Below are 9,367 nucleotides of genomic sequence, written 5' to 3'. Positions count from 1 at the left end.
TCCACCGTTTGTCTTACAAGTTTCTTTCTCTAACCCAATCTTCTATTCCACAAACTCACCCTGGGAGAGCCTCATTCCCCAAGGTTTCAAAATCCATCTCTCCGCTGATCACTCCTCAAATCTAGAACCAACCCATACATCCAACAGGCTTGAGTGGAAGGGTTCGCCAGGACAGTCTGCAGACTTTAGCTACTGATGCATTCACCCATAGAAGCCAGCATTGGGGGGGTTGGAGGGGGAGGGAGGAGGATTAGGGTAGGAGGAGGAGAGGGGGAGGGAGTGGAAGAGGAAAAGGAGAAGGAAAAATTTGTTTTCCAGAGATGTAATAGTCCTAATTAGGAAAAATTCAGAAATTACAGAAAAATAGGTGAAAAGGAGGTATCCATAATATCATCATCCAGAAGTAATGGAGTCTAAGGAGGGTAGAGATATTTGCCCTAATCCTAGTATGTCCTGTTCTAGCAGAAAAGGCAATTTAGCATAGTGCTGAAAGGGCCTTAAGCACCAGATTTGTCTGGGTTCATGACCCTGGTTCAGTTATTCACTAGCCGTGTGACTCACTTTGTGAAATGGGCATTGATTAAAATAATGCATGTAAAGTGCCTGCCAGATAGCAAGTGAGTAGTAATACGTGTCCATTCAAACTTCCTGTTTCAGGTGCAAAGTAAGAACAAGCAAAGGCAAGCAGCGAGAACCTTTTTTCAGTTTTTTCTTTTTAAAGGCTCTTTAGGAGAAAAAAAAAAAGTCTCCTAGTTTTGGAATGCCCACTCTCCTGGGTCCTGTGCCCCACCTCCCACACCCCACCCCACCGCAGCCTCCTCCTGGCCCAGCGATCTGAGGCAAACATTCCACAGCAGTGGTCAAGAAGACACAGAAAGACAGCTTATGAGTGAGAGAGAGAGTTCTTTGCCCTTTGAACTCAGGATTCCTGACCTCAGGGGTTTCTAGCCTTTTTACCACTAAGGACCCTTTCAGTTATTTTCCCCCCAAAGTTGTGCAGGATTTGTGCACACAATAAAACAGCATCAATTAACTTATAACTACTTCATTTTCCTTTAAAAAATTTAATCCACTCTCTCTGTCAAATAAAAAAATAAAATCTTAAAAAAAAAAAATTGAATCCAAGTCCTATGTAACAGCCAATACAAGCTTCTGCCCAGCCAGAGCCTACCAGCATTGCCTCAATGTGTGTTAGGGTTTTAGTTAAAAACAAAGAGGTAGCTGTTAGGGACCCCAGGGAGCCTGGGGGAAAGGTTAAATGTGATTAACATCCGGCCTTTGGCAATAATGAAAACAGCTCAAAGGACCTTATCAGTATTGAGGACCTGGCATTCGGATCCCAAGTTTTAAATCACTGCCTCATTTGATAGAGAGGCTTTAGGATAATGTCATTTTATTTTTTAAGATTTTATTTATTTATTTGTTAAAGAGAGAGAGAGCACAAGCAGGGGGAGCTGCCGGCAGAGGGAGGAACAGACTTCCCCATGAGCATGGAGCTGCCGGACTCAATCCCAGTGAGAGCATGATCTGAGCCAAAGGCAGACACTTAACCTGATGCTTAACCGATTGAGCCACCCAGGCGTCCCGCTAATGTCATTTTTTAAAAGAGAGAGTCACAGGTGTGCCTGAGGGGCTTGGTAGGTTAAAGCCTCTGCCTTCAGCTCGGGTCATGATCCCAGGGTCCTGGGATTGAGCCCCGTGTCAGGCTCCCTGCTCAGTTGGGAGCCTGCTTCTCCCTCTCCCACTCCCCTTGCTTGTGTTCCCTCTCTTGCTGTCTCTCTGTCTGCAAATTAATAAATAAATAAAATCTTAAAAAGTCAATAAAAAGAGGCGAGCAAACCAATAAAAGAGAAGGGTACTTTGTAACTATTAAATGCAACTTACATACTTGGGGAAAACTATATGTTAGGCACTGTTAGGGAGTAAAAGGGAATTTTTTTTTAAGATTTTATTTATTTGAGAGAGAGAGACAAGCAGGGGCAGAGGGAGAGGGAGAAGCAGGCTTCCCAATGAGCAGGGAGCCTGATACGGGGCTCAATCTCGGGATCCTGGGATCATGACCCAAGCTGAAAGCAGACACTTAATGACTGAACCTCCCAGGTGCCCTGTAAAAGGGAATTCTTTTTTTTTTTTTTAAGATTTTATTTATTTGATAGAAGACACAGAGAGAGAGGGAACACAAGCAGGGAGGAGTGGAAGAGGGAGAAGCAGGCTTCCCGCAGAGCAGGAAGCTGATGTGGGGCTCGATCCCAACACCCTGGGATCATGACCTGAGCTGAAGGCAGCCACTTAACAACTGAGCCACCCAGGCAACCCTAAAAGGGAATTCTGCAAGTGTTTAAGATTGTGTCAGTTGTGATAAAAATCTGTTTTTATAGATTTTTGTTTGTAAAATTCTGATTTTTGAATGAGGGGTGTGATTGAATTCCCCACTGCAAGATATCACCTCCTACAGACAGCCCTCTTTCCTCTAATTCTTCCATGTTTTTATCCATTGTGGCATTTATCACACTGTGGACTCTTGGAAATTAGAGATGGTGTCTTTCTCACTCTTGGAAACTCAGCCCTCAGACAGACCTTGACCCAGAGCGGCTCAATCAATGCTTGTTGAATGGTCAGAAAGTAGCAGAAAGAGCAGACAGGAGCACTTCTCAATTCTAAGTCACACGTTGAGGTCCTTTCTGAGAAGGAGGGGAGGAACCAACATTTATTGAGCATCTATTATGTAGTACAGTTGTGCTGTGGACACCCTATGAACTTCATTTTAACCAATTCTCACAATATCTCCTTCCGAATTAGTCATTATTATTTCCATTTTTGCAGAGGAAATAGGATCTGAGAGGTAACTTGCCCAGGGTCCCAGGTAGTGAGTAAAAGAAAACAGACTCAACATCAACTTTATCTGACATCAAAGTCTATGTTCTTAACTATGCCCCAAAACCAAAATGGCAGGGTTTCATGAAGACACAGAGAACTAAACCTGAGGCTGGCTCTCCCTGCCTCATGTTCTGGAGGCTTAGGGGCTCTCATTTCTTCTTTCTGTGTCTCTGCAGGATGGCTTTTTCTGCCTTGCTTGCACAAATTCCAGATGGACTCTGACTCCTAGGCAATTCAAGCATCCCAAAGAAAACTACAAGCATCACTCTTGTCTCCATTCCAGGTCACTGGCCAAGGGAGTCTACTGGGCAAAGAGTGAGATGCCCTTGCCATTTCAAAGAGCTGAAGGCTGAAGGTTCTGGTGGTGTCCTGGTGGCTCAGGGGTGGCTGTGGAACAGGAAGGTGGCAGGAAGCCGAGTCGACATATATATGTGGTCTATGGAATTTGCAGTCACTGCACCAGACAGAGTGCTGGGGTCTTTGCTTTGGCCTTGACTGGGAGCCCCTGAGCTAGACCCCAGTCTCCTGGGTACAACATTCCACAGCCCCAGGGGTGCTTCCAGCGTACAAGACTGTTCTCACTATCCTTAGAAATTACAGATCTCCACACCCCTCCTAGTCTTGAGACCTGCTCAGTTTCTATTTCTGCCTCTCAAAGATACTCCCTTTCAGAACACCAAAATATTGTCTTTGACCATAGGCTTTAACCAAAGGTGGAAACGCTGGTTGTTTTCAAATTGATTTTGTAATTATCCAGAAATACAGACATTCTATGAAGCAAGAGGAAGTATTATTCAGCCCTCAAAGATGGATGTCTGAGGTTACTACTTCCCTTCCTGGCCCAAGGGAGATGTTAGACGTACTTTGAAAGTCTGACACCTCACTAACTGTACATTCCTCAGTCAGGCATTCAAAGCCATCTACAGTCTGTTACCAAACTACTTTATACTGTCTTATTATTTGTTTTTGGTTTTTTTTTTCAGTGTTCTTGTTTTATACCTTCACTGTTATAAATTGACAAGTAACTGTACATATTTAAAACGAATTTTGGCTTTTTATGAAGATGGCGCCGAAAGCTAAGAAGGAAGCCCCTGCGCCTCCCAAAGCCGAAGCCAAAGCAAAGGCTTTGAAAGCCAAGAAAGCGGTGCTGAAAGGCGTCCACAGTCACAAAAAAAAGAAGATCCGCACATCACCTACCTTCCGACGACCCAAGACTCTGCGTCTCTGAAGGCAACCCAAATATCCTCGAAAGAGTGCCCCCAGGAGAAACAAGCTTGACCACTATGCCATCATCAAGTTCCCCCTGACTACTGAGTCAGCCATGAAGAAAATAGAAGACAACAACACACTTGTGTTCATTGTGGATGTCAAGGCCAACAAGCACCAGATCAAACAGGCTGTGAAGAAGCTCTATGACATTGATGTAGCCAAGGTCAACACCTTAATCAGGCCTGATGGAGAGAAGAAGGCATACGTTCGGCTGGCCCCTGACTATGATGCTTTGGATGTTGCCAACAAAATTGGGATCATCTAAACTGAGTCCAGCTGGCTAAATCTAAATACAGTTTTTTCATGATAAAAAAAAAAAAAAACGAATTTTGACATAGGTATATATCTGTGAAACCTCCCTACCCCTCAAGATGATGAACATATCCATCACCTCTAAAGGTTTTATCCCTTCCCTACCTCATTTCTTTAACTGAATCCTGCTCTGCAGCCAGGCTGATCCTCTCCAGAATGAGCCCCCAATAGCCCCCACCCCCAACTCCCAAGTCCTTCCTTCATCTTGCAACCTTCCCTGACCTTACCAGGTCCCAGCTCACCATTTCCTTCGTCAGCCCCTCCCAGGGCCCTCTCACCGTAACCAAGTGGGATTTATCTCAGGAACACAAGAGTGAGTCAACACCAATAACTTGATTTAATACATCATATTAATAGAATGAAGAGGGGGAACCATACAATTATCTCAACTGAGGCCAGAAAAGGCACTTGACAAAAATCCAGCACCCTTTCATTATGAAACCTGTCAGAACACTAAGACTAGATGGGTGGCTCAGTGGGTTAAGCCTCTGCCTTCGGCTCAGGTCATGATCTCAGGGTCCTGGGACTGTGCCCCACATCAGGCTCTCTGCTCAGCGGGGAGCCTACTTCCCTCCCCCCACCCGCCTGACTCTGCCTGTTTGTGATCTATGTCAAATAAATAAGATAAAATCTTAAAAAAAACACACTAAGACTAGAGCTTCCTCAACATGATAAGGGGCATTCATGATTCATGAAAACCCTTAGAAAATGATATTTGATAGCAAAACTGAAAGCTTTCTTTTATGATCAGGAACAAGACAAGGATGCCCTCTTTCACCAGTGCTATTGAGCATAGTATTAGAAGTTCTAGCCAGAACAATTAGATGAGAAAAAGAATAATAGGTACCCAGATTGGAAAAGAGTAAAACGACATCTATTTAAGGAGGACACGATCCTACATATAAAAAAATCCTTAAAAATTTCACAAGAAAACTACTAGAGCTAACAAATGATTTTGACAAAACTGCAGGTTACAAAATCAAACAACAAAAATTAGTTGTTTCTGTACATCAGCAATAAATAATCTGAAGAACAAATTAAGACAGAATTCCAGTAACAATAGTATCTAAAAGAATATTCATGAGTGGGGCGCCTGGGTGGCTCAGTGGGTTAAGCTGCTGCCTTCAGCTCAAGTTATGATCTCAGGGTCCTGGGATCGAGCCCCGCATCGGGCTCTCTGCTCAGCAGGGAGCCTGCTTCCTCCTCTCTCTCTGCCTGCCTCTGCCTGCCTCTGCCTGCTTGTCATCTCTCTCTGTCAAATAAATAAATAAAATCTTAAAAAAAAATCCATGAGTAAAATATAATCAAGGAGGTCAAAGACTTGTACGCTGAAAACTACAAAACTTGCTGAAGGACATTAAGACCTAAATAAATGAAAAGGCATCTTGTACTCATAGATAGGAGCACTAAATGTTAAGATGTCAGCACTGTCCAAAGCAATCTAAAGAGTCAACATAATTGCTTCCATAGTTCATAATTCAAATTTCCTGTAACTTTTTTTTTCAGAAATGGAAAAGCCAATCCTCAAATTTATATAGAACTGCAGGGAGCCCCAAGAAAACAAAATAATCTTGAAAAAGAAGTTAAGGACTCATACTCCTGATTTGGAAACTTATCATAAACCTAAAATAATCAAAACAGTGTGGTGATGGCAAAAGGATAGATACCTAGACCAAAGGAATGGAAGTGAGTCCAGAAGTAAACTTTCACATATACAGCAAACTGATTTTCTTCAAGGGCGCTAAGGCTATTCAGTGAGAGAAAGATAGTTGCTTCAACAGATGGTGCTGGGAAAACTGGATTTCCACAAGCGAAAGAATGAAGCTGGACTTCTACCTCGCACCATATACAAAAATTTACTCAAAAATGCATTAATGATAAGGAAGATGTGGTCCATATACACTATGGAGTATTGTGCCTCCATCAGAAAGGATGAATACCCAACTTTTGTAGCAACATGGACGGGACTGGAAGAGATTATGCTGAGTGAAATAAGTCAAGCAGAGAGAGTCAATTATCATATGGTTTCACTTATCTGTGGAGCATAACAAATAGCATGGAGGACAAGGGGAGATGGAGAGGAGAAGGGAGTTGAGGGAAATTGGAAGGGGAAGTGAACCATGAGAGACTATGGACTCTGAAAAACAATCTGAGGATTTTGAAGGGGCGGGGGGGTGGGAGGTTGGGGGAACCAGGTGGTGGGTATTGGAGAGGGCACGGATTGAATGGAGCACTGGGTGTGGTGCAAAAATAATGAATACTGTTATACTGAAAATAAATAAAAAGTAAATTTAAAAAAATGCATTAATGACCTAAATATAAGAACTTTATATAACCATAAAGCTCTTAGAAGAAAATGTAGGGGTAAATCTTCATGATCTCGGATTTGCCAACAGATTTTTTCTTATTAAGTAATCTCTAGGCCCAATATGGAGCTTGATCTCACAACCCAGAGATCAAGGGTGCACACTCTACCAACTAAGCCAGCCAGGTACCCCCTGACAATGGATTCTTACATATGACATCAAAAACACGAGTAACAACAACAATAACAAAAATAGGTAAATTGAACTTCATCACAACTGAAAAATTTTTTGTGCATTAAATAACAATATCAAGAAAATGAAGGGGCTCCTGAGTGGTTCAGTCATTAAGTGTCTGCTTTCGGCTCGGGTCATGATCTCAGGGTCTTGGGACTGAGCCCCTCCTCTCTGGCTCCCTGCTCAGTTTGGAGTCTGCTTGTCCCTCTCCCACTCCCCTTGCTTATGTTCCCTCTCTTGCTGTCTCTCTGGCTCAGTTGTTTAAGCAGCTGCCTTCGGCTCAGGTCATGATCCCAGCGTCCTGGGATCAAGTCCCACATCAGGCTCCTTGCTTGGCAGGGAGCCTGCTTCTCCCTCTGCCTCTGCCTGCCTCTCTGTCTGCCTGTGCTCGCTCGCTCTCTCTCCCTCTATCCCTGACAAATAAATAAATTAAAAAATCTTTAAAAAAAAAGGAAATGAAAATACAATATACAAAAGGGAGAAAACATAGTCAATTCTTGTTCCCCTCAATAGTTACATTCTATAAAATCACCATGAACACTGAATTAGTGAATACTGAACACACGCTCCTAGGGTTAAGATCCTGGGAGCTTTTGATGATAACATTTTCATAAAGAGATCAACACATAACCTCTATTCTATGTGTTTTTGTTTAAAGATACCTTATTTAATACACACTGTTGATTGATTGACATTGAACTCTCAGCCAACAGCACTGTAACTCATGCCTGAAAGAAGCTTGTCCAACATGTGTTTTCTCCATAAGGCACGTCACAGCCTTCTTGCATTTACGAACACTAGACAGCACTCCAGCATTACACTTGGGAGTCGTATTAAATAGCGAAATCACCAATAAAAGACACAAAAATACTTAAAAAGTGGCACTACCAGACTATAGAAAGGATGCTTTCTAGAATCTGAGAGCTGAAAGAAGAGACAAAGCACTACTTTTTTTTTTTTAACTTCATCTGGGAACATGCAGATTGGCAAGTGAAATGTTTTGCCACCATTCACATGTGCGTGGATGAGCACAGAAGTGCCATGAATATTTATTTGGGGATTACAAATACATTTTAGTGAGAATTCAAATTTCTATAAACAGAATCTGTGGAAGATGAGAATTGGCTGTATTTGCAAATCATATATCTGATAAAGGTGTCATATGAAATATACAAAGAACCCCTAAAACTCAACAACGAAAGGTGACCCAATTACAAGTTGGCAAAAGACTTGAACACACACTTGATTTCTCCAAAGAAAATATACACATGGTCAGTAAGCAGATAAAAGATGCAGAACAGCATAGGTCATTAGGAAAAGGCAAATCAAAACCATGAGATACCATTTCATACCTATTAGGATAGTTCCAATAACACCTTTTAAAACTGAAAACAAAAGGTGTTGGTGAAGGTACAGAGAAACTGGATAATAGCACAATGGATACAGACACTGTGGAAAACATTTTATCACTGTGGAAAAGTTTGATGGTTCCTCATAAAATTAGAAATAGAGTTAGTTTGATTCAGCAATTCCACTCCTAGATATATATCAGAAAGAACTGAAAACAGAGACTCAAACCGATACTTAGATGCCCATGTTTACTGAAGCATTTTTCCAGCCAAAAGGTAAAAACAACCCAAGTGCCCATCACAGCAGAATAGATAAACAGAAGAATGGATAACAGAAGAATCAAAAGAAGAATAAGCAAAATGTACAAATGGGGTTGTTTAATCATTATGTTGTATACCCGAAACTACTGTAACACTGTGTGGCAACTACATTCAAACAAAGCAAAAAAAAACAAAAACAAAACACAGATACACTCTGGAATATTATTCAGCCATAAAAAGGGACAGGGGCACCTGGGTGGCTCACTTGGTTAAGCATCCAACTCTTGATCTTGGCTCAGGTCTCAATCTCAGGATTGTGAGTTCAAGCCCCACACTGGGCCCCACACTAAGCCCCATGCTGGGCATGAAGCCTACTTAAAAAAAAAAAAAAACAAAAACAAAACCAAAAAAAACAAAGTTCTGATATATAGTACAACAAACATGAATGTATCCTGAAAACATGATAAATGTCAGGTATAAAAGGAAAAGTAGTGTGTGATTCTACTTACTTGCAATATCAAGAAGAATATCTGTTTCTATGAAGGCAACTTCATAGAAACAGAAGGCAACTTCATAGAAACAGAAAGTAGATTAAATGTTACCAGGGCAGGAGAGGGAAGGGGAAGTACAGAGTTATTGCTTAATGGCTATGGAGTTTCTGTTTGGGATGATGAAAACGTTTTGGAAATAGTGGTGATAGCTGCCCAACACTGTGACCATACTTAATGCCATTGAATCATACACCTAAAAACAGATATA

General features: G+C 41.8%; 1 pseudogene; it reads left to right on the top strand.

Moving 5' to 3' along the window:
* Positions 1-3,934: 3,934 nt before the first annotated feature.
* Positions 3,935-4,411, top strand: LOC122905518 (annotated as a pseudogene).
* The last annotated feature ends 4,956 nt before the right edge of the window (positions 4,412-9,367 follow it).

This window comes from Neovison vison, chromosome 4, assembly GCF_020171115.1.
Source record: "Neovison vison isolate M4711 chromosome 4, ASM_NN_V1, whole genome shotgun sequence".
Taxonomy (NCBI): domain Eukaryota; kingdom Metazoa; phylum Chordata; class Mammalia; order Carnivora; family Mustelidae; genus Neogale; species Neogale vison.
Note: the sequence above shows the minus strand (reverse complement) of the source record. Positions and strands in the feature narration are given on the sequence as shown.